Raw genomic sequence first — 27,714 nt, 5'->3', positions numbered from 1 at the left:
CTTGAATCACAGGCAATGATTGGTGGATTCAGATAGTTGAAAACTGAAAGTTAGGGTGCATGGTTGTGTTGTGTGAAAGAAGCTATTTGAATGGTAAAGAAAAAGTCACTAAAAGCAATAATGCCCTGGATAAGCGGGTGTATTGAGAGGTCAAACATCTTTGCTGACTTAATTTGCAACATTGTAGAATAAACTTTTGAACCTGAGAGTTCAGTTAGGAGGTAGTTGCTATGGTAACAGATAGATAGGCCCGAGAGGGGGAAGGGTGTTGGTTTGAAAAAAGTGAGGGAAGAGTTTTGATTGGTTGAAATGAGGCATATGTGTGTAGAATTAGAGGTTTTCTCTGCCAGTCTTGGTTTTAGTGTATTGAGTGCACACCTTTTGCTCTGCTAAAGAAAAATTGGTGTGTGTGTCTGACACTGTTCTCAATCTCCCAAAGCATTTGTAAAGGTAAGTAATGATTCATTTAATTTAGATAGACACTTGTTTGCTCTATGGAGAAGATTTGGAAGCAGATAGTGAAGTTTCAGTAGTAAAATTGAATGCTTGTACATAGGACTTGTGCTGTGTTTGTAAAAAGTTATTTAAAAAACGATTTTGGGGTAAATGGATGGCTTATATTTTTGAGAAGAAATTAATAGTGTCTGCCTCTGTAAAGAAATATATTTGAATGTTTTATAATTATGTCACATGCGTTATCTCAAATTAGGAAGCAGATTGAGATTTTTTCTTGTTGGTTTGTGGCATGTTTTTTGGAAATGCTTGATATTAAAATATGCAAGATAGAGGATTTGTCTTTTGTGAAACAGTGAGGTTTCAGTAGTGAAATTGAATGCTTGTACATAGGACCTGCGCTGTGTTGGTAAAATGTTATTCAAAAAACGATTTTGGGGGCAAATCAATGGTATTTACATTTGGGCCTTATTTTTGATTGCCTTGTGCCAAAGGTGCTTCACTTTTAACATGGGAAAAAAATGATGCAACGGTGGCGCAAGGCTTTCATAAATAAGGACCTGAGTTTCTTTGCTGTTGGTTTGTGTGTTGCTTTTTGATAATTCTTGCTATTAACATTTGCAAGATAGAGTATTTGTATTTTGTGAAACAGTGAGGTTTCAGTAGTGAAATTGAATGCTTGTACATAGGACCTGCTCTGTGTTGGTAAAATGTTATTCAAAAAAACGATTTTGGGGGCAAATCAATGGTATTTACACTTGGGCCTTATTTTTGATTGCCTTGTGCCACAGGTGCGTCACTTTTAACATGGGAAAAAAATGACGCAACGGTGGCGCAAGGCCTTTATAAATAAGGCCCTGAATTTCTTTGGTGTTGGTTTGTGTGTTGCTTTTTGATAATTCTTGCTATTAACATTTGCAAGATAGAGGATTTGTATTTTGTGAAACAGTGAGGTTTTACTAGTGAAATTGAATGCTTGTACATAGGACCTGCGCTGTGTTGGTAAAATGTTATTCAAAAAACGATTTTGGGGGACAAATCAATGGTATTTACATTTGGGCCTTATTTTGATTGCCTTGTGCCGCAGGTGCGTCACTTTTAACATGGGAAAAAAATGACGTACCGGTGGTGCAAGGCTTTCATAAATAAGGCCTTGAGTTTCTTTGCTGTTGGTTTGTGTGTTGCTATTTGATAATGTTTGCTATCAACATTTGCAAGATAGAGGATTTGTATTTTGTGAAACAGTGAGGTTTCAGTAGTGAAATTGAATGCTTGTACATAGGACCTGCGCTGTGTTGGTAAAATGTTATTCAAAAAACGATTTTGAGGGCAAATCAATGGTATTTACATTTGGGCCTTATTTTTGATTGCCTTGTTCCGCAGGTGCGTCACTTTTAACATGGGAAAAAAAGACGCACCAGTGGCGCAAGGCTTTCATAAATAAGACCCTGAGTTTCTTTGCTGTTGGTTTGTGTCTTGCTTTTTGATAATTGTTGCTATTAACATTTGCAAGATAGAGGATTTGTATTTTGTGAAACAGTGAGGTTTCAGTAGTGAAATTGAATGCTTGTACATAGGAAATGCGCTGTGTTGGTAAAATGTTATTCAAAAAACGATTTTGGTGGCAAATCAATGGTATTTACATTTGGGCCTTATTTATGATTGCCTTGTGCCGCAGGTGCGTCACTTTTAACACGGGGAAAAAATGACGCACTGGTGGCGCAAGGCCTTCCTAAATAAGGCACTGAGTTTCTTCGTTGTTGGTTTGTGTTTTGCTTTTTGATAATGTTTGCTATCAACATTTGCAAGATAGAGGATTTGTATTTTGTGAAACACTGAGGTTTTACTAGTGAAATTGAATGCTTGTACATAGGACCTGCGCTGTGTTGGTAAAATGTTATTCAAAAAACGATTTTGGGGGCAAATCAATGGTATTTACATTTGGGCCTTATTTTTGATTGCCTTGTGCCTCAGGTGCGTCACTTTTAACATGGGAAAAAAATGACGCACCAGTAGCGCAAGGCCTTCATAAATAAGGCCCTGAGTTTCTTTGTTGTTGGTTTGTGTTTTGCTTTTTGATAATGTTTGCTATCAACATTTGCAAGATAGAGGATTTGTATTTTGTGAAACACTGAGGTTTCACTAGTGAAATTGAATGCTTGTACATAGGACCTGCCCTGTGTTGGTAAAATGTTATTCAAAAAACGATTTTGGGGGCAAATCAATGGTACTTTCTAATCCTTGTCAATAATGTAAAACCAATTCATGCGCTCAAAATATTTTTTTAGAATAACATTTAAAAAACAGAGATAAGGTTATATGTATAAGTATTATAGTGTTTATATTGTTTACTTATTGTCATTGCTTTGTTGTTTGATAATAGTGGTCTATAATGTGTTTTTTTTTTACCACAGATTTAAATCAACATTTCAATATTAAGGCAAAATGCCCATAAGCCAGAGGAAAAGGAAAGATGCTATGCGAAAAAAACCAAAAAGAGCAACGCAATTAAAACAGTGTCCTACAACAAAAACTACAAAAAATGCAAAAAAAGCTTCTGGTAAGACAACGAAGTCCTTTCTTCGGAATATTTTTAGATAAAAAAAAATTTAAATATACATGTGAGTTTACAGAAGGAGACAGCAAATTTGAAGAGAAAGGAGAGGTCTCCCCAAAATCTTACTACTGCAGCAGGAGACAATAATATTTATAGGAATAGAAGACAAAATGAATTTAGGGACATACGTAAGCGAATGTTTCGCAATAGGGTAGTTTTAAATTTATTTAAAAAATTAAGAAAGGTACACAGAGAGCTGCTTTTCATAAGAAAAAGAAAAATGTAGAGAAGATTGTTGATCAAGCTTTTGAAGTTAAGAACAAATTATTTATGTTTGTAATCAATAGAATTAGGACACTTAACAAGACAATTGATGTTTTCAAATCAAACTGTAGATTCAAAAGACTAATTAATTGAACTAATTTTTGTAAAGTTTTTTCTGGAGAATGGATGCATAGTTCAAGTTGTGAGCCATTTTGTAATGAGGAGAGTTACTTCCCGGAGAATGATTTAGTGCATGCAGTTGACACCAGTGGTCGAGCATATGAAGTGAAAGATGGTTGTCCGATTGAAAAAGAGAAACGTGTCTAGAGATGTAGAAGAGGTATTAAGTGATGACGTTTTAGGAAGACGTACTAAGGGTCCAGTGTGCAATTGGAAATGTAGTAGTATTTGTAGTGTGCAACAGGATTCTATCGATGTGCTTCGTAATTTCTTACGTACATATAGTAAGAAAAGTCTAAAACAAAAAATGAAGATATTGCAAGACTTAGATCCTTGCAGAGTGAGAGAAAACACAGGTTTGCATGGACATTCATTGGCTTGTCTTTCTAGAAAAGTATGTCAGAGTGTTTTTCATCATTTTAGGATGTTAGCAGTGCATCATAACAAAATGAGAAAATTAGTGAGAAGGTTGTATTTTGCAAAAAGTCCAGCACTTAAGCTTAAACAGTTAAACAGTGCTCTTTTGCATGGAACTGAATTAGATGTGAAGAAGATTTGTGAAGAAATTGAGATTTTTTATTTTTGTGAAAAAGAGGACAGTGTAGAAATTGACACAGTAATACAAGATAATGTGGAAGACAATGTACAGATTTCAAGTACAGAAAAGTTTGACCAGGAAATTAGCAAGTTTCAGTTGAAATCAAGTGAAAGGCCTAATTTTACTTGTGTGTGTTGTCGACGGACTCATTATAAGATTCAGACTAGGTTAGTTGATTTATATGCAAAAAGTGAAATGAAAAATAATAGTGAATGGAGAAATTTTCCAACTTATTTGTTGGTGGAGAATTGTTTTGATTTGAGTTTTGATCAGTGCATTTGTAAATATTGTTATAATAAATTAAATGAAAACAGAATGCCTGCTAGAGCTGTTTATAATAATCTGGAGTTGGTAGACATTCCGTCTGAATTGATGGATTTACATACATATGAATCTATTTTGATTCAATATGTCCATCCTTTTCAGGCAATTGCTCGCATGGAGCCTAAGACAGGGAAATTGCCTCCTTCAGATTTACAGAGAGGATTACAGGGAAGAGTTGTTTATTTACCTCTAGATTTCAAGAAAAATATTGATATTATTGGTGTAGAAAAAGTGGAAGAGGAACCTTTAGTTATTCTAGTTAATGGGGTTCCGACAAAGAGTAAGAAAATCTGGCAAGATTTAGTGTATGTTAGAAAAGTCAAAAAGGCAACGTTGTATTTGGTCAAAAACAATGAGTACTACAAACATGTATGTGTTGAAGCAAAGGAAATAGCTGCAGAAGAAGACAGTGATTGTGCAGTCGGCCAAATTGAAAAAGTTGATGTGTCTAGAGGTGAAGAAATATATGAACATTATACTGTTCATCCTTTGCATTCCAAAGAAGTAATGGGGAATGCAATTGACTTGTTTCAAATGAAATCAGCAAAAGGAAGTCCCATTAGTGTATGGGAAGAAAGTTTGGAAGCTGGTTGTTTTCCACAGCTATTTCCAACAGGTCGAGGTGGACAATATGACAATCGACCAGTTCAAATTCCTACTTCTGAATACCGGACTTTAATATTATATGCTGAAGATTCTAGGTTTCGTCAATGCATTCCATATTTGTTTCATCTACTGTATGAAAGTGACTTGTCTGGACTTTCATATGCAGTAAATCATATACTGAAAAGTGGAGCACATCTGCAAAATGTTTCGGCAATGGTCTTTATGGAAAAAGTCAATCTGCAAGATAATATTTTCGAATCTCATCTAATCAATCTCATGGCATGTCAGCATGGTACAAACGAGTATTGGTACCGTCGTCATGGGGAATTGAAATGTATGCTAAGAAACTTAGGAACTCCTACATGGTTCCTCACTCTTTGCTGTGCTGAGTATGCATGAGATGACTTACTTGAATTTCTACGCGAGGCAAATGCTAATATACAAAATATAGAATTAAAAACACCAGGAGAACTGTGTTCTGTGGATCCAGTGAATGTATGCAGATATTTCAATCATAGATTTGAAGCTATGATATCTGTTATTACCAATAAAAAAAATCCTCCTTTTGGAGAGGTTTTGGATTTCTTTTGGAGAAAGGATTATCAAGCGAGAGGTGCTCCTCATATACATATGTTGTTGTGGATTAAAGATGCACCCAAATTTGGATCAGATTCGGATAAAACAGTGCTGAGTTTTATTGAAGAGTATGCAACATGTGCTGTTCCTAAAAGTACTGAAGAAAACAATTTAAGGCAACAAGTTTTACGCTTCCAATCCCATCATTGTGGGAAGTACTGTCGTCAAAAATTTAAAAACAAGGAAAAGTTCTACATAAAATGTCGTTTTGCGTTTCCACGACCAGTGATTTCTAAGGGAAGAGTAAATAATTTGATGTCATCTCTACGACATACTGTGACGAGGAAATCACCCAAAAATACATACAATTTAAAAAGAAACGGTCCAAGTACATCAACGACTACAACCCAGTGATTTTGTCCATGTGGAATGCTAACATGTATATTCAGTTCGTTGCTGACAACTCTATTGCTGTGGCTCGATATGTGACATCTTACATCGCAAAAAAAGAAAAGACAGAACTAAAGGAAATGTGGGAGGACATTTCAGATGAAAAGAGTCTAAGCAAGAAATTATACAGTTACAGTCTGAAGATGTTGTTGCATCGAGAAATTGGAGCATATGAATGTTCTGATCGGTTATCATCAGCAAGTCTCTATGCCAAATCGAGAACAATCATTTGGGTGAGTCTAGGTCTTGCTGCAACACGAAACCGAGTTTTGAAATCTGTACAAGAAATTGAGTATTTGGCGGAGGAGGAACCAAATAGTACAGCTATTTTGAAGACAAACATGTTGGATACATACTATCCAAATAGAAGTAGTCACCTTGAGAACGCTTGTTTGTATGAAGTTCTGCAAAACTATAGTTATAAAAGGAACATCACAGAAGATATCAATAATGGAAAATATGCTGTCATTGGAAATGAAGGATGTCTAGTGAAGCAGAAAAAAGGCCATTTGATTAATCATCAAAAATTGAGTTGTGAATCTCCAGACAAAAGAGAATTTTACTATTTAGCTCTTTTGCAACTCTTTAAGCCATGGCGTGTAGAAGAGGAACTACTTGGAGATTTTCTCTGTTACGAAGATTCTTTTAATGCAACAAAGGATACCATAGAATGTCCTGTTTTTCCAAAGTATCTGCAAATGTTGAATGAAGAAATAGAGCAAGAAGCCACAATTGCTGAAGAGATTGCCAGAAACAGTTCTCAAGATAGTGAGAGTTCTACTTCATTGAGTCAGGATCCACTAGGAGGACCAATTATCCAAAATGAAGCTGCCACTGCCATGGATGAGGTGGAAAGAGCTATGGAACAAGCTCAAGAGGATGTAGTTAACTTAGAAGATTTGGTAAAGCAACTAAGCGTTGAGCAGAAAAAAATATATGACGAAGTCACAGAACAGATTGAACATGGATTCAGACATAAGAAAAAAGATTGCTCATGTACATCATTTGAGCCTGTCCGACTGTACGTAAGTGGAGAAGCGGGGACAGGAAAAAGTTTTCTAATTAAAGCAATTTCAACTTATCTGCAGAAAAGGACTGATTCACCGCTGTCTTGTGTTGTAACTGCTCCAACTGGACTGGCAGCACATAACATTAAAGGGATTACTCTACATCGTTTACTGATGCTGCCAGTTGAGCATGATAATAAATTGCATTAAAACAAGTAATCTGGAGATGCGGGTTCTGAAGTTTCAAGAGTCCTGAAGAAAATGAAACTTCTTATCATTGATGAAGTAAGCATGGTCTCAAATCTAATGCTTGCTTTTGTGCATTTGAGAATGCAAGAAATTCTTAGAACAGAGTATGATGTGTTATTTGGAGGAAAACACATTATTGTTTTTGGAGATCTATTTCAGTTGACTCCAGTAAAAGGACAACCAGTGTTTAAAATGTTCACGCATGTAGATACCAGGAAATCCCTTGGTAGCCTTTGAAACGTTAATATATGGCTAAATTTCAAATATGCAGAACTGTTTCAAAATATGCGACAGGCAAAGGATGAAGATTATAAAAAAATTCTACAGGATGTAAGAATCGGAAAAGTAAGCGAGCATGCAGAAGAAGCTGAACATGCACGATTAATTTCAAATTTGTATCCAAATGAAAACATTCTTCCAGAGAATATTTTTAAGAAAATTACTGAGAACAAATCTGGAATATGTTTGATGCCAACTCTGCAAGAATGTTCCATCTTCAACAACAAAATTTTAGAGTTACAAAATGAAGAGATTGTAAAACTAGAAGCAATAGATAAAATTGAGCATATGGGAGCAACAATTATTTTGTCAGAAAATTTGAAAACAAAATTGGATTCATTAGAGAAGAGTATATCTAAAACAGCTGGTTTTGAAAAGACTCTGAATGTGTGTTTTAATTGTCGTATCATTTTGAGAAGGAATTTAAATGTTGAAAGAGGTCTGGTAAATGGAGCAATGGGTCATGTTGTTGATTTTATGAATTATAGAACTAGAGATGGAATTGAATTTTTAAAAATTAAATTTGATGGCATTGAGCAAGTTCAACAAATCAGTCGTTGTTCTGCTAGGTTTTTGCTTGTAAAAGACTTATATGTTCACCGAAAACAGTTTCCTGTTTGTTTGGCATATGCAGTGACAATTCATAAATCTCAAGGTTTAAGTGTAGATAGTGCTTTGGTGAACATTGGAAGTTCTGTGTTTAAAGAGGGTATGGCATATGCGGCATTATCACGAGTCAGAACTTTATCTGGATTGTATTTGATTAGGTGTGATGACACAAAGATTTGTGCAGATCTAGATTGTGTTAAAGAATACAATAGATTAAGAAGAGAGTATGCTCCACATTTGCCACAATATCCTCTGATTGAAAAACGTGTGGTAGGCCGAAAAAGAAGAAATGAGAGTAATTGTAGTGAGGTAGTAGCAAAAAGACAAAAAGTAGATGAAAATGTAATAGTAAGCAGAAAGAAAAGGGGTTCTGTTCAAGATGTAGTTGGATTTCAATTTGAAAACAGTTCTGGTGTCAACTGCCATGCTAATGTAGTGGTTAATGTTGTTTTTTTTCTTAAAACTTTACAAGAACAGATTGTTGAAAATCGGGATCAAAGATTGTGCGGTTTATTGAATTCTGTGTTTGAGAAATGTAGCAGTGATAGCGCAAAAATAGAAAGTGTAACAGAAATTCGAAATATTTTAGATATGTGTTCTGGTCAAGAAAAATGTTCACAGAACATTCAGCAGGATTGTCAGGAATTTTTAATGTATATGTTTGGTGTTTTGGAAGATGAAGGTGTAGATGTAGAAAATCTTTTTAGCCTTTCTTATCAATGGCAGCATGACTGCGAGAATTGTAGTTTATCAAGTACTACTAGAATAGACACTGAAAGATTTATATATTTAACTTTACCAGACTGCAAATTAGTGCCATTTAATAATCTAGGTAAAGCAGCTGATCATAATATGGTGTGTACCCAATGTAAGTGTCTAATGCTGTCCACATTATTCATACAAAGTTATGGTCAGTATGTGATTTTAGTTTTCCAACGATGTAGACCTGATGGAACTAAATTGACAACTTGTATCAAACATTTTGTGGCTTCTCAGTTATCAATTGCAGGAAGAACTTTTACAACTGTAGCTATTATTTATCTTGATGGTCCTTCAACAACATCAGGACATTATACATGCTACTTAAAATGTCAAAAGGGTTGGAGTTACTGCAATGATTCTCATTTGACTTATAAACAACGTTTGCCTTTTGACTTAAAAAATCTTACCTAGTGTTTTTAAAACCAAAATTTTAGTAAAGGTAATTGGTCTATGAAGACAGGTGCGGTTAATAAAAGTTACTTACTTAGTTAGTCTAATGTTTAAAATTATTTATGTCAAATAGGTACTGTAAGTGGATCTCATAGTAAGTGATATCATTATTATAGGAAATGTTCAACATGAGTGAACAAAAAAGGGAATATGAATTTTAAAAGATTGTGAAAATGTTATATGTGCTTTTCTTTGAAAACTTCGGGTAAACGGTAATTTCAGTGTTTAATTAGAGAAATTTCAAAATATACTCATATATCTGACACTATTTGGCCGTAAGGATAGTTGAAGGTTTGAGCAATAAGATTTAAGTAAACACAAGGAGGAAAATGAAAACGTTGACAATTATTTCAGATGTTTTTAGAGCTTTTTTTATAGAAAGTCGATGAAATGGAAGTTTAAGAGACCATCAGAAAAATTTTCCTACGAAAAGGACCTTCATTATCTACTATTTGGCCTCATGGAAAAGTAAGTGAATCAAAGAATAGTGTGCATATATAATTTGTAAGTTTATATGGGTTTTTTAAAACACAATCTTTTAGATTGTGTTTTTTTTCCCGCTGTTATATGATGAAGAGTTTGAACTCACTGTTTTTAGTGAAATTCAATATATTCTGAGAACAGCAAAAATAAACTATCTAACATGTTCTATAAGTTATTCTATAGTTTGCATTGTGTAATTGTTATTGTATTCCCATTGTCTCACACTCATTTTCCATTTTTCCACCCACTTTCAGCTCTCTTTACTCACTTACACTGCCTTTTTTTCACTTTGTTTCATCGCTGTTTCTTTACTCCACTTCTTTCACAACCCCTCAATCCAATTTCAACTGACTGCATTTCCTTAGTCCCTTGCACCACTTTTCAGCTTTCTCACATTCTCTCAGTACCACTGCTTTAGTTCTCTTTCCCTCTCTATCCTTGTTTTGCTCCTTTACTCTTTTTCCTTTCTTCACTCATTGTACTGCACTTCATTCAGTCCTTCCCTTAGTCTTTCTGTGTAGTTACTTTCTCACTCCTTTTTCTACTATCGTTCTATATTAACCTCATTCCCTTCATCCCTTCACTCTGTGACTCCCTTCAGTCACTCTCAGTCATCTTCCATTCCTCTTTCTTGTAAATAGATCCTCATTTAGACTCCTTTCCCTTTCACTCATTCTCCTTTTACTTACTTCTCTTTCCTGATTTCGTTTGTTATCTTACTTACCTTCAGTAATTTGCTCTCCTTCTATTTCTTTTTCCCTTTTTTTGTCCTTGTACATTACTTTATTTTCGTTTCTGTATCCTGCACTCTTGCTTAATTTCTTAGTACATTTTTTTTGATTTTTAACCTCTTGACCCATTCCTTCTATTTTAAAATATATATTTTACTAATTATATCTTTTTTTTTCTTTTGTCTTTCACAGATTTAAAGTGTAGTTTAAACATAAAAGTAAGTTTACATTAATTAAATGGTAAGTGTGACTATTTCTCATCACCTTTTGTTTTAACCTCACTACTTTTCTCTCACCCTACCTCACCCTTGTTTCCTTAGTCTGCTTCCCTCAGTTACTCTTTTCCTTACTTTCCTACCACATTCAACTTCTTTTAGTGCCACTGCTCACCCACACTCCCTCACTTACCATTTTTTTCTGGTTCACTTAATGCCTTTCTGTCACTCCTTCCTTTACTCTCTCTGTTCTTTTTCTCTGTCACTCCCCATGTCTTACACTTTTTCCACCCTCTTTCACCCCTCTTTACTTTCACTCACTGCTCTTTTCTTTCCCTCCGTCACCGCTGTTCCTTTTCACTAGTTCCGTCACTACCCGTCATATGGCCGGGATGCCTGTCACCCCCTCCCAACACAATCCCCAATGATGGGAGACGGACATCGTTCTGAACTTTTGGAAGGCGGGAGGGAGTTACCCTTCCGGCCGTATTTATTAAAATATGAAACAAAATTAAAACATTAAATAAAAGTTTCATATCATGTACAATTTTCATTTATTACATTTCGATGAAGACATGTTCATTGGCTAACCTTAACAAATCTCTAATACAAAGGTTTTCCTAGCCGAGTCTAACATCCTGCAAATGCATACTTTCTAAATTAGAATTGTACATCCTAGCATTACGGGCCAACGGCAAGGTCGCAACCGGTGTCAGATCCCTACTACCAAAACTCTCGCCCTCACGGTGTGAGTGGCGCATGCGCAGAGGACTGTACCCTCTGTGCCAACTCCAATTTCCCTTGTCTTGTTGGGGGCCCCCATCTAAACTCGACGCCATCTTAAAGGTCGTCTGAGGACCCGTGTGAGGTGTCTGTAAGAAGGTAGCGTGGACTCCCCCTCCCACCCCACACTGTCTATCACATCCGCCGTCGCGGATATCCGGGCCCCGGGAAATTCGTAGGAGGGGCATATAACCGCCTCCTCCCCTGGAAGGGGTCTATGGCCGTCTTCCCCTAGGCGACCCATACTTAGTGGGTGCCGCCTCCCCGTGGGAGGGGCCAATGGCCGCCTCCCCCCAGGCGCTCCCATCCATAGTGGGTGGTGCCCCCCTCTAGGGACCTTGAAATTACTGCTCACCGATCATGACCTTACGCCACAGGCCGGATAGTTGACCGGCTATCCGGACCCCCCACAAACTCCTCCTAAAGGTCATGCTTTCTTAAACCTCTTAACCATGCTATGAAGTCTCCTATGAGTAAGACATTCCCCTCCTGGGACAAGTGAACCCCATCCTCGAGATACATGTGATCGCCCCGAATACACCCATGCGGAATACTGTGCAACTGCGCTGAGCGAAACAACCTACCAATTTTGTTGTTGACCTTCTTTACTGAATGGTTCAGTGCTGACACCGAAAGGCCCCCCGCAAGACTTTCCTGGGAATCATGTGGGACCTTGCAATCGTGCACCCCGGGATCCTTTTCGCCAGCCAGCTAACGGTAGACAAAACTCGCTCGAGTAATACTCGCCTACCGAGTGTCACCATGTCGTTGCCCCCCAGGTGTACTATGATTACAGATGGTGGTGACCTCTGCCGCCCTAAGAGTCCCTCTATAAAAGATTCGAACTGGTCAATACAGAGCCCGCCCCTTCCATGGAAGGTCACTATGTACCCGTATTCCCCAGCTGCGTGAGTCGTGTCACCTGCTTTGAATACGTCCCCGGCCCGCCTCACGTATGAGTGGCCCACGACCCATACCACTCTCTCCTCAGCCGGTGATCTCTGACCGCTGTCCCCAGGAGCCGGGTCGACTGCAAATCCCGCCCCGCATAACATGCTCGCGAAACTGTAAATCAAACAGAAGACAAGAAGCGTGAGTGCATGTAACTTGACTTCACAACATGTGCAACCGCACATACCTTTTAAAACAATTCGAGGACCATCGCCCCAACAGTTTCACCTCTTCAGCACTCTGACCCCTGGCTGACAACCTCTCTAACCCAATCGGGCGCCTTTCGTCTACTCTCCGACCCTCAAGGCGCTGCCAGCCCTGAAGCGCTTTCTTTGCCAAAAAGGAAGATGTCGGGTCCTCGACGCCATGCACTTGCGCCATGAATGAAATGGCCGCCCGGTGCCTATTGGCCGTTGCCACTGATCGGCCTTCCCTATGTAATGCTACCAGAAACCTCAGGAAGCAATCCTCCTGACCCCATGTCTGATCCCCTGCCGGACCCAAAAATGCACAATAGGAACGAAACGCTCCCTCGTATGCCTTCCTTGTCCTGGGGGCTAAGCTTGCTGCCACGAGGACTTGTAATCCGGGGCACCGAGTAGCCAGAGTACTTCGGGGAATGGTGCCGCCGCTAGGTCCGCAGTCGGTAGATAACCCCTGAACGCCTGCATATGTGAACGAGAGAGTGCATCAGCAGCATGATTGAGTACCCCCGGAACATGCTTTGCCATGAATTGTACATTTAGTCTCATGCAAATTAGTACAATTTCTTTCAGCAATCTCAATATCCACCTGCAGCGTGCTGCCTGATTATTTATACATTCAACAACAGTCATATTGTCTGACCAAAATATCACTGAGCGATTTCTGAACTCGTCCGGCCATGCCCTCAGAGCCACCAATATAGGGAATAGCTCGAGGAAACCAATGTTACCTGTGAGACTGCTGGTGTGCCACCATGTCGGCCATGTTTGCGCCGACCATCGATTGCCGAAAATGGCGCCAAACCCCACGCTCCCCGCCGAGTCAGTCCACAAATCTAGCTCGTCCGAAGACGCTGGCGGCTTGTTCCACACCACTCGACCGTTGAAGTCCGCCATGAATGCTAGCCAAATACGCATGTCCTGGCGAACCTCTGCAGACAGTCTCGTGCGGTGGTGTCCTTCTTTTAAACCGACCATAGCCTGTGCAATAGAGCGTGAGAAGGGGCGGGCCATTGGTATCACCCTCAGGGCAAAGTTAAGCTGACCCACTGCCTGTTGTAACTGATGCAGGGTCACTTTGTCCTTGCTAAGGCACAGTTCCTGGGAAGTCCTAAATTTTGCTATCTTTTCCACCGGCAAACGGAAACATCCCTCCACAGAATCGAGCTCAATTCCCAGAAACTCGAGTGAGGTAGATGGTCCCACCGTCTTACCTGGTGCCAATGGCACCCCGAATTCCCTCATGAGGATACAAAACTCCTGTAGAGCCTGCGCACATGTTGTGTCGCCGGCTGCCCCCAAGAACAGAAAATCATCTAAGTAATGCATAACATGGCTATGCCCAGTGGCCTCAGTGAATGCCCACTCCAAAAAACAGCGGAATTTCTCGAAATAGGCACAAGATATAGAGCAACCCATTGGCATGCATCTATCCATGTAGTAGAGTCCCTGAAACACAAAGCCTAACAGACGCTGGTCCTGTGGGTGTACCGGGAGCAACCGGAACGCCGACTCGATATCTGACTTCGCCATCAGGCGATTCAACATGGTGACGGCATCATTGAAGGATGCGTACCGCACCGAACAAACTCCTGGGTCAATCGCTTCGTTCACCGAGCGACCCTTCGGTGCCGATAAGTTATGGATCATCCTAAACTCCCCTGGGTCTTTTTTGGGTACTACTCCCAACGGGGAACAGACAAAATTTGCCACAGGAGGGTGCTGGTATGGGCCCGCCACCCGGCCTAGTAAAACCTCTTTTTCAATCTTCTTCTCTACCACCGCCGGATTATGCCGGGCCGATAATTGGTTTCTACAAAGTGATTCCCCACGAAAATCCCCCGCCGGAATGCGGAAACCATATAAGAATCCGTTCCTCAGCACTCCAGCGGAGACATGATCAAGGTATTCGTTTAGCCAGGGGGTTATTGCCATGATATCAACGGGGGTAGGTAACGGTACACAGTGACCCTCTTCAGTCCTGTTTGGACCCCCCCTTACCTCCCGACCCGCCATTTTTGGATCTGCACGAAATTTCCGGGTGCGAGGAATTCCCACAACCCGCACATGCATGCCTGAACTTACATGCCCCTTGCGGTCTGGAGCAGTTGCCTCTATTAAAGCTCCAACAGACCCCCGGCTTTCCCCCATCCCCCCCGGGCCTTGGTTGGTGATCGCCACCTGAGCCCGCTCGAAAGGGCACCACGGGCTGTTGGCGGGAAACCCCCGACCCATTCCCGCCAGGCGAGGACGCCTTCATCGTGCCCGGCAGGAGCTGCTTCTGCCAAGAGATCGAGTCGAGACAATCCCACGTCAGAGATGAATCGTACTCCTTGGCCTTACGGAACTTCATGTCGTAACCCATCCATTCATTACCCCCATATGTTTCGTAAAAATCCATTATTCGTGCCTGATAGCAAGACAATTCCGGCAAAACTTCAGGTTTACGTTCCCCAATAATGGCAGTAAACATCGCAAAAGCTTTGGCCCAATTCGTTATTGTCTCATCCACCCTGAAACCGGCCATCTTGGCTCGCCATACACTCGGGTGCCACAAATCTTTCTGCGTTTTAGCATACTCCATCTCTTGATGGTCAGTTAACAAAGAGCTAACTCCATTATATATTCACCAAAGTACTCCATAATTGTATCCATGTTTAACTTTTATTCCATATTTTCCAATTCATTAGTTGATTTTAACCAAATTTAGTTCTTTGTCACATATGGGGCAGTGTATGTATTATAAACGTTTCTTCTGCTAAAGATATGCCTATCCAGGCCTTTTTCCAGAGCAGGATATATACATCCAACATTCTTGGTAGTGGATCTTATTAACCCAATGCATTTCGGGCTGTTTATAGCCCTTCTTCGGGGGTTCACTGAAAATATTAAAACATTGACATTAGTTTCTATTGTTCAGACCATTTACAACAAACAATCAATAGCGTGCTAAGCTATCTAACTGACGTTTTCCCTCTAGACGCGCAACTGTGCGCAAAACATATTGTGCCCAGTGAAACCTTATCCACCCTTCCTTGTTTCCACTAACTTGATGTTCACCGTGCCCATTATTACACAAGATTGTGACGGGGGGAGGCTTGGTAGAGAGAGTAATGAATAGAATGCTCGTAATGGTGACTCTTGGGAAGTGTAGTCACGCAGGTGGTTGTTGCCGCCGGCATGACGAGATTGGCTGACATCGAGGGGTGGAGTCCGGAGTACGCTTTTGAAACAGGTGCTAAGTGTTTGAAGGTATTGCACACTGGCGTGCGAGAGAACAGACACGTTTTGAAGGGAAATTGGGAAGCAGTTTTATGAAGGTACGATCGACTTTTGAATGGGATAAGCTCATGAGGTTGAGTCATTATGTAATAATGGGCACGGTGAACATCAAGTTAGTGGGAACAATATATATAAAAAAAATAGTATTACATAACTATACAATATAGGATTCATTTTAGAAAATATTTCATAGCTATAGAAATTTGCTATTAAAAACTCTATGAAATTCACTGAAAAAAACATAGGTTTCACACCAGTTATAATTAGGAATTAGCATTTAAAAAACCTATTAAATTCACAGAAAAAACCATAGGTTTCACACCAGTTATAGTTAGGAATTAGCATTTAAAAAACCTATTATATTCACTGAAAAAACCATAGGTTTCACACCAGTTATAGTTAGCTGGAAATTTCACTGACATAATACCAATGAAATTCCATGTTATAGTTAGTTGGACTCACTATAACTTGCGCGTGTAATGCACTGCTGATGGCATCACATATTACATCACTCATGACATGGTCAGTGACATCACTCATGACATCACTGATGATACCATCCTTGTGACAGAGTGACAGACCTCCTTTCACTGTAAAGTAACCCTTGAAACATATAATCAAAAATGGAAACTAACATTTTCAAAAAAGTGGATATACCCATACCAGTTACAACAACCAAATTCAGTAATTCCACCATCTATATACAGATCCACTCATTCACCAACAGTTCTATATAGTCACTCATACATATACTCACTCAAAAAGTTACTCACACACATATTCACACATGCAAATAAACTAATAAACATCCATTTATTTACATATACAGATATACACACACTACCACCTTACTTCTAAGGAAACTTACACATACTTACTCTCTTAAACAATCACTTATAGAAACACATACTTATTTAAACAGAAACTGTTTCAATCTCTCACTCTCACATATACTGACTTATATATATCAATACTCACATATACTAGATTAAAACATATGTAGTTACTGATAAAGACACTACTGAGGCAGTCATTCACTCACTAACACATACATATACACACTCATCCACCCATACAGTCCTGCACATATGCTGTCTTCAAAAAACATATAAACAGTGAGTCGGTCATTGATGCATCTATATGCTAAGTAACACCACCACCAAACCATACAGACACTCATACTGATACTAAAAAACATCTAATAACCTATATACACACACATGTAGCTACTCACCAACCCATGTAGCCATTTATACACAAAGTGAAACACTGATACAAACATTTAAATATTTAAACATTACTCGCTAATATATGTATTCACTAAGATACATTTAATAGGCCAGTTATCCAATCATTCTTTTTAAAAAAACATTTATTAAGACAATAATTTAAACATTTATTTTTCCATCGGCCTTTACATATACATATATAAAACATATTTATTTTTCAGAAAGACACACGTTCACTGGATGGTGTCATCAGTGATGTCATGAGTGATGTCACTGACCATGTCATGAGTGATGTAATATGTGATGTCATCAGCAGTGCATTACACGCGCAAGTTATAGTGAGTCCAACTAACTATAACGTGGAAGTTCATTGGTTGTATGTCAGTAAAATTTCCAGCTAACTATAACTGGTGTGAAACCTATGGTTTTTTTTTCAGTGAATGTATATATATACATATATATATTCACTGAAAAAACCATAGGTTATAGACCATATATAGTTAGGAATTAGCATTTACAAAACCTTATTTTACTCACACAAAACCATTGAAATTCGCATATATAGTTAGTTGCACTAACTATATATCGCGCACCCGCAATCCACTGCTGATGATGTCAGATATTACATCATTCATGACATGGTCAGTGACATCACTGATGACATCACTGATGACATCTCAAATGACATCACTGATGACATCACTGATGACATCATCCAGTGACTGTGTTTCTGTAAAGTTTAAATATGTTTTACATATTGAAGAATGAGTGGATGTATAAGTGTCTGGATGAAGGATTTAGTAGGTGCGTGACTGACTGTATGAGTGAGTGATTAAATGCGTCTTACTGAATGCATGGGTTAGTGACTAAACTGTCTGAATGTTGGCATCATTATGTCTGTTGTTGTGCAAGCTGCTGCATGTGTTGAATATTAGCTATATGAGTGGCTATATGGGTTAGTGATTAGTTGCCCAAGTATTTGTATGGGAGACTGAGTGTGTGTGTGAGTGCTTCAAAGTTTTGTGACTCTGTGGAGATCAACGTGTACTTGTATCAGTGATTGTATAAGAGAGTAAGTATGTGTTAGTATATTTTTGAATAAGTAAGGTGTTGTGTGTATAACTGTATAGTTGAAGAAATGGAAATGTGAATAATTCTTTGTATATCTGATTAGATGTGTGAGTAACTCCATGGATGAGTGGCAGAGTGTGAGTGTCTGTATAGGTGTATGAGTGCATATGATAGTGTTGTATTGATGAGTGACTGTATGTATGAGTGACTGAGTGTGTAGACCTGTGAATCAGTGTGTGCGTATGTAGTAACTGGTATTGGTGTGTCAATGGCTTCAAGAATGGTAGTCTGTATTTAACACTGGGTGTTTCTTAGGTTATATTAGAGTGTAAAGACATGCATCGTATTATCACATGAATGATATCGTCAGTGATGTGATCAGTGATGTCAATTGAGATGTCATCAGTGATGTCATCAGTGATGTCATTTGAGATGTCATCAGTGATGTCATCAGTGATGTCACTGACCATGTCATGAATGATGTAATATGTGACATCATCAGCAGTGGCTTGCGGGTGCGCGATATATAGTTAGTGCAACTAACTATATATGCGAATTTCAATGGTTTTGTGTGAGAAAAATAAGGTTTTGTAAATGCTAATTCCTAACTATATATGGTCTATAACCTATGGTTTTTTCAGTGAGTTTCAATGGTTTTTTAATAGCAAATATCAAAAGCTGTAAAATGTATTCTTCTTTTAAAGGAAAAATATATTTTATATGTTTTTAATATAATTTTTTTATGTATATAATTTTTTTTTATTATTTTGTTTTGTTTTGCTACCGGTCCGCGCACCGGGTAGCTTCCCGTTAGCTCAATTTGGTGCCGTGACCCGCTCCGCGCACCGGGAAACGTTCCGTTAGCGAAACTGCCGTGTTTGAAAACAACATTGTGACGCATCGCATAAGCGCGACGTATCGCGTTGCCGCGTAATGCGTCTTATGACGCGCCGCGTTAGCGCACCCGGAAGTGCTCCGGAGCGCGAACCGAGGCGCGAAGTGCAGCACCCCGGAAGCGCTCCGGGTGCGTAGCAAGACGCGTAACGTAAGCGTAAAAGGTCATGTGACCTGAAAATAACACTTATCATTGGTTTAGAACATTTTTTTTTCCCAAACGATGAAAGCCCCCACCTTTTTTCCTCACTCTGACTTTCAACTTTGTGAGAGGAAGACATGTTTCTCATTATTCAGTGATGGCATCAGTAGTAGTTGCAGCTGGTGGACCCCCACCACCTCCACACCCACCTAGGAAGGAAGGACCACCTACACAGTTCCTTCCTAACCCAGAGGAAGAGGAAGAAGAAGAGGAAGAGGAGGTACAGCAGAGACAATTCTTGCCTGAACAGCCCCGGCAATCCCACCACAAAGACAATTTTATTTGGCAATTTTTTTCTTTCCCTCAAGGCCAAAAAAAGGTAAATGCCCGACATGTGACATGCCTCATTTGCAAAGCAGTTCTGTCCCGAGGCACAGACAAAAAGTATAGTTTAGGAAACTATACTATGCACCGCCACATGCAGAGGTGGCATCCAATTAACTACAGTGTTGCTGACGTGTGTCACCTCCAAGAAAACCCACCAACTCCTGTGGCCAGTACCTCGTCACAGGAAAGTCTATCGGGACCAGAGGCGAGGGAGACGGTCCCAAGCATTCAGAACAATTTTGCGCACATAAAGCTCGTGTGCATTTATTGTGGTGCACTACTTTGTTATGGGGAGAGGAGTGTCAATTTAATGAATAGAGCATACGAAAACCACAAGTGCTCTAAACGCCCCAAAAAGTAAATTTTTTTTTGCTCCTGTTGAGCCCTTTCTAATGCCTGTTTTTCGTTGTTCCCCCTAAAAAAAAACAAAAAAAAATTAAAATTGTTCAAAAAATACAAAAAAATAATTGTTCTGAAAAGTAAAAAAATATATAAAACAACAAAAACAATAAAAAAATTCTTTTCAGAACTACCTCCCATTTATAAAAAATTGCTAAAATGTTTAGCACTCTGGCAATCTCTTTTTTATGATTCGCTTCCCGGTTCACGCACCGGTGCGCGAACCGGAAGCGAACCAAAAAAAAAATGAAAAAAAAATAAAGAGTGAGTATAAGAGAAGGAGACAAAGAGAATAATGTTAAAAGAAAGACAGCTAGAGGGAGTAACACAGAGATACTGTATAATAGATAATTATACAAAGAAAAGATGTAAGAGGGTAAAAATTTAGAAAAAGAAAATAGATAAGGAAGTGAAAGAAAAAAAGAGAGTAGATGAATAATAAACAAGAGTTACTTGGAGAATGTGAGTGAATGTTCAAATTAAAAAGAAAGTGTGTAAAGGATGTGGAGTGAGAGGTAGGGATAGAACCGGACTGAAACAACAACCCTGAGGGAAGGTGTTAAAAAAACAGTGAGTGAAAGTAAATTGGATTAAAACAAGGTGTATGATAGTGAGTGAATAAGGTTAAAACATGTGGAATGACAGAGAGAAAAAACAGAAAGAAGAAAAGAAGTGACAGAAAAAGAATAATTGAAGCAGCAAAAAATGTAAATAAGATAGTGTGCTTGAACTACAGGGAGAAAGCATAATGAACAACTAGTAAAAGAGTGAAGAGACAGAGACAGTGAGAGTAAGAGAGACGGACTGATTGAAAAGGAGTGAGGAACTGTGAGAACAGAGGAACTTACAAAAGGAGTGGAAGGAGTGGAGTAAGTAAGTAATTGAAAAGGAATGAGGGAAAAAGCAAAGGAAGGAAACTGAGGGTTTAGGAAATAAAGCAGTGGAACTAATAGAAGTTGAATGTGATAGAGATGTAAGGGAAAGAGTACTAAACACTTACTTTATAGTTGTTGTTAACTCCATCACTTATAATTTTTTTACTTTCAATCTGTGAAAGAAAGAACAAAAATTTGAAAAATATTAAAACATGTATTTAAAAAATAGAAAAGACAAGGCATAAGGTTGAAAATCATACAATTTTACAAAGAAAGAAAGTTAGAAATAAACATTCAGAAAGGAAAATAAAGTAACGGTGAAAGACAGACAGAGTCAAAAAGAAATAGAAATAGAGTAAATTACTAAGAGAATAAAAAGGAGGATAGATTCAGTGACAGAAAAGAAGGATAGAAGAGAAAAATAAACTGAAGATGTGTAAGATACTAAAAGAATGTGAGTAAGGTAAACTAAATAAGGAAAGGGTGAATAAGGAAAAGAGAGTGAGGGAGAGAGGGGACAGAGAAAGTGAAGGAAAGAGTGTCAGATACAGACTGAGTGAAGCAACAAAGAAAGATAAATGAGTGAAGGTGAGTTATACTAACTGATTGCAACAAAAAAGGAGAACCCAAAGGGAGAAAAGATGGAAAAGAGAAGCGAAGCAGAGGGTCTAAAAGCTAGAAAATGGTGCATGAGAGAAAAGAAAAAAGCAGAGTTGGAATAAGGAAACAAAGGTTGAAAGATAAGTGGAGTTAGAGAACAAGTGTGAAAGAGAATAAAACAAAAGGCAATGTGAGTTTGTAAAAAGGATTGATATAAGGTAGTAAAAGACAAGTGAGCATGAGACAAGACGAGTACAAATTAAAAATCACAATACAAAATATAGAATTAATTATACATGTTAAATGGTTTATTTTTGCTGTTCTCAGAATATATCAATTTTCACTAAAAACAGTGAGTTGAAGGTATTCATCATATAACAGCGGGGAAAAAAACCACAATCAAAATGATTGTGTTTAAAAAGCCCATATAATATAACAAATCAGAAATCAGAACTCATCAAAAGTACACTTACTTTCCATGACGTTGAATGATATGCTATGAACAGCTTATACTCTGTTGTGCTCTAAAAAATCCGTACCCGCCACTTTCTGAAAGAAAAGCTCTTTTTTTTTTAGTAATATGTTAGAAACAATAAATGACTTTTCGCTCTCTACCGCACTTCTCCTCAAGGCCAAATCGTGCAAGAGCCATTTTAAACTCTTCGAATTCCTCAAAGCAAATCCCGTAATTTTCTTTTTCCCCGACTTTCAGAAATAAAACGTCAAAAATCACTTTCACAATCTTGTACTTATAATATCTCCCCTTCTAGTTTACTCATGTTTCACATTTCCTATAACATTGATACCACTTACTATGAGGCACACTCACACTACCTCTATGACTTTTCCAATTTTTTCATTCTCTTGATCTCAGTTACTAACAAAGCAATTTAAAACAACAGAGTAAATCATATCAACTCTTTGAATCATTATAGGCCAGTTATGTACCTCTATGACTACTTTACATTTTTATTTATTATGATCACTCTAATTCACAAAGCAATTTAAAACAGCAGACTAAAATTTATCAACTGCTCCAATCTTCATAGGCCACTTTCCTTCCCTAAAATTTTGGTTGTAAAAACACTAGGTAAGAATTTTTTAAGTCAAATGGTAAACGTTTTTTGAAAGTTAAAACAGAATCATTGCAGAATGACCAGCCGTTTCCAGATTTTAAATAAGCTGTGTAATGTCCTAAAGTTGTTGAAGGACCGTCATGATATATAATTGCTGCAGTTACAAAAGTCCTTCCTGATATTGACAACTGCGAAGCCACAACATTTTTTATTAAAGTTGTCAATTTAGTTCCATCAGACCTACATCGTTGGAACATTAAAATGACATACTGGCCATAACTTCGTATAAATATTGTGGACATCATTGCAGACTTACATTGGCTACACTCCATGTTTTGATCAGCTGCTTTTACTAGCTTATTAAAGGATACTGATTTACTGTCAGGCAAAGTTAAACATATAAATCTTTCTGAGTCTACACTAGTAGTACTTGATAGCCTACAGTTCTCGCAGTCATGCTGCCATTGATAAGAAAGGCCAAACAGATAATCTACATCTACACCTTCATCTTGCAATACATCAAGCATATTTATATCAATCAACATAAGAGTGTCAAACAAAGGAAACAAAACATCAAGAGCAGAGAACGCAAAGCCAGATGTGCAAGTAGTCAGTGTAGAAATTAACACCGACTATAAGTTCTCAAGTTAGTAAAGAAATAGAGTGCACGTGCTTAGTGTGGAAAAAGGACCCTCAGGCCCCAACTAAAAGTTGGTAGCCAGTTGTCTTCATTGGGTCCCTGATAGTTAGAAAGGAAACTGAAATAGTGATGGAAAAAGTGCTTTAAAAAGAGTGTGGGCTACTCATCAAGCAAATAATTTTATTGAGAAGGTAGCTCTAACTCTATTAAAAACTGTGAAAAAAGGATGAACTGGTGATTGGTTGAGTTAGTTTGAACCAATAAGTCCTCACAGTGGTGACAAGTAAACAAAGATGGTCAACATGTTTCTGCTTTGGAGCCTAAAGTCAGCTCAGCATTCGTCAGGACCAGAACAATCATTCATACTCCTTGGTGGACACTCACTAAGGTGTCCTAACCTAAGGTGTAGAAAAGGAAAAAAAGGTGAACTAATACAACCTGATTTTGTAAGAGTTCCTATGACGGATAATATCCAAAGTCTCGCCTCATTGAGGGAGACAAACAATCTGAAATATAAAAGAAACAAACAAATCTGTTTTGTATATAGCTGTTATGCAATTCCCAATATTAAATGTGTCTAAACAACCGTGCACGTGTATTCCAAGTTAAAGAATTAATACAGAGAATTATTCTGTTATGGTTAAAATAAAGGATACAATGATCAGAAGCAAAGAAGGCTTTCTCAATATTTGAGTTCACAAACCAGTGTTCACTATTTGTCAGCCTATCAAAAAACAAGCAAAACACATTGTTTGTGCATGTTACTTAAAGGGTAGATACTCAATCACAGAAAGTGCTCGTCAAAATGTAAAACCAACCGAAAGTTGGAGTTATTTTGAATGCAAATACACCCCTCAAACAAGGAGGAATCAGATAGCATGTTTTGTCAGAGAGGGGCCAACTCACTTGAAAATGTCCGTTGTCAAACATCATGGGCTGGCGGCAGGGGGAAACCTTCACGCTCGGTCAATCTAATAGCAGAAGACAGGGGGATTGTCACGATGTGAATCACCTCTGCCTACGCGTAGCTAAGGTCACAACGGTTGCTTTCGGTGGTTATAGAAATGCTTGGAAACTTACTTTCTCCCAAGCGACTCCCCGCCTGTGAACCTGCTTCAGCCACGTCCGCCGCCCGATACATCCTAGAAGCAATGCGGCGGCGGGTTTATTTGGAAGGGGAATGCGGAAGTACGGGAAGGGCGCGGGTCGCGTGACTAGCAGTCACGTGATCCTACAACTCCGGATTGCACTTAAAGGAGCCTCACTGTTTTTATACTGACTGTGCCAGGTTCATAGACTATTGGTATGATAGACCGAGATAAGCCACTTGCTGTCAGTGAATGAGATATGTTATTGGTGTTAAGATCAGGAGAAGGCTTATTTCATCAATGTGCTGACGAGATACGGGTATATCAAAACGCATACCGGACAAAGTATTCTAGTTGACAGGAATTTGGTAATTTTATCAACCTAACCCCAACAATGTATAATGTAATCAGTTACATATATCAGCCTTATGTTGAATAGGAATTGATAGAGAACACAGCTAAAAGTGGCCTGTTGAGGGGAAGAATACATATGAGAGAATTGCGTTTGACCTGAACATTTGTCTAAGAGATTTTGAATTTCAGACACACTTTCTATTTTTCTTTTATCAGTGCTGCATTTCTCTAACACAGAATTTAACAAACAGCAAAATCTTTGATCCGAATTGACCACAATCTGTTCTTTTAATGTTTGTAGAGAAAAGACAACATTAACCACTACATTAGCATAGCAGTTGACACCAGAACTATTTTCAAATTGAAAACCAACAACATCTTGAACAGCATCCATTTTCTTTCTGTTTACAATTTTGGGTTCATCGACTTTTCGTGTTTTTGCTACAACCTCCCTACTATTGGTTACATTTCTTCGTTTCCGGCCTACCACACGTTTTTCAAACAAAGGATATTGAGGCAAATGTGGCGCATACTCTCTTCTTAACCTATTGTATTCCTTAACACAATCTAGATCTGCACAAATGTTTGTCTCATCACACTCAATCAAGTGCAATCCAGATAAAGTTCTGACTCGTGATAATGCCACATAAGCCATACCCTCCTTGAACACAGAACTGCCAATATTCAACAAAGCACTGTCTACACTTAAACCTTGCGATTTATGGATTGTCACCGCATATGCCAAGCAAACAGGAAACTGCTTACGGCGAACATATAAGTCTTTAACAAGCAAAAACCTAGCAGAGCAACAACCAATTTGCTGTACATCCTCAATGCCATCAAATTTAATTTAATTAAATTCAATTCCATCTCTATTTCTGTATTTCTCAAAATCAACAACATTACCCATTGATCCATTTACCAGACCTCTTTCAACATTTAAATTCCTTCTCAAAATAATACAGCAATTTAAGCACACATTCAGAGTCTTTTCAAAACCAGCAGTCTTAGATATAGTCTTCTCTAAAGAATCCAATTTAGATTTCAAATTTTCAGACAAAATAATTGTTGCTCCCATATGCTCAATTCTGTCAATAGCTTCCAGTTTCACTATGTCATGGTTTTCTAAATTCAACATTTTGTTGTTGAAGATGGAACATTCTTGCAGAGTTGGCATCAAACATATCCCAGATTTCTTCTCAGTAATTTTCTGAAAAATATTCTCTGGGAGAACGTCTTCATCTGGATACAAATTTGACAATAATCGTGCATGTAAAGCTTCCTTCCCATGCTCAGTCACTTTTCCGATTCTAACATCTTATAGAATATTATTATAATCTTCATACTTCACCTGACGCATATTTTCACGCAGTTCAGCATAATTGAAGTTTAACCATATATTAACGTTGCCAATGCTCCCTAGGCACTTCCTGGTATCTTCATGCGTAAGTAGTTTAAACAATGGTTGTCCTTTCACTGGTGTCAGCTGCAGAAGATCACCGAAAACAATGATGTGTTTGCCACCAAATAACACATCATACTCTGTTTTAAGAACTTCTTGCATTCTCAAATGCACAAAGGCAAGCATGACATTGGAAACCATGCTTACTTCATCAATGATAAGAAGTTTCATCTTCTTTAGAACTCTTGAAACTTCACAACAAGCATCTCCAGATAACTTGTGGTATTGTAATTTGTTATCATGCTCCACTGGCAGCATCAGTAGATGATGCAAAGTTATACCTTTAATGTTATGTGCTGCCAGTCCAGTTGGAGCGGTGACAACACAAGACAGCGATGACTCAGTCCTTTTCTGCAAATAACATGAAATTGCTTTAATGAGGAAACTTTTTCCAGTTCCTGCTTCTCCACTCACGTACAGTCAGACAGGCTTCAATGACGTACATGAGCACTCTTTCTTCTCATGACTTAATCCATGATCAATTTGGTTGGTAACTTCGTCATATATTTTCCTCTGCTCAACGTTGAGTTGTCTTTCCAAATCTTCTAAGTTAACCGCATCCTCCCGAGCATGTGCCATGGCTCTTTCCACTTCAATCATGGCAGTGGCAGCTTCATTTTCGATAACTGGTCCTCCTAGTGGATCCTGACTCAATGAAGTAGAACTCTGACTGTCCTGAGAACTATCTCTAGCAATCTCGGCTGCAATTGTTGCTTCCTGCTCGATTTCTGCATTCAACATTTCAAGATATTTTGGAAAAAAAGGACATTCTATGGACTCCTTGGCTGCATTGAAAGAATCTTCATAACAGAGGAAATCTCCAAGCAGTTCCTCTTCTGCACTCCAAGGCTTGAAAAGTTGCAAAAGAGCTAAATAGAAAAACTCTTTTCTTTCAAGAGATTCGCAACTCAATTTTCGATGATTTACCAATTGGTATTTTCTTTGCTTGACCAGACATCCCTCACTTCCAATTACAGCATACACTCCTTTATCAATATCTTCTTTGATGTTCCTCTTGAATATGTAATTTTGTAGAACCTCATAGAGACAAACATTCTCAAGGTGACTGCTTCTATTTGAATAATATGTATCCAACATGTTGGTCTTCAAAATATCTGTACTGTTTGGCTCCTTCTCCGCCAAATACTCAATTTCCCGTACAGGTTTCAGAACTCGATTACGTGTTGCAGCGAGACCAAGACTCACCCAATTTATACTCCTAGATTTGGCATAGAGACTTGCTGAAGATAACCGATCAGAACATTCGTATGCTCCGATTTCTCGATGCGACAACATCTTTAGACTGAAACTGTACAACTTCTTACTGAGGCTCTTTTCATGTAAAATGTCATCCCACATATCCTTCAGTTCTGTCTTTTCTTTTTTGTGATATAAGACGTCACATACCGAGCCACAACCATACAGTTGTCAGCCACAAACTGTATATCCATGTTAGCATTCCACATGGACAAAATCACTGGGTTG

This window comes from Lissotriton vulgaris, chromosome 2_2, assembly GCF_964263255.1.
Source record: "Lissotriton vulgaris chromosome 2_2, aLisVul1.2, whole genome shotgun sequence".
In the NCBI taxonomy this organism is placed as follows: Eukaryota; Metazoa; Chordata; class Amphibia; order Caudata; family Salamandridae; genus Lissotriton; species Lissotriton vulgaris.
Note: the sequence above shows the minus strand (reverse complement) of the source record.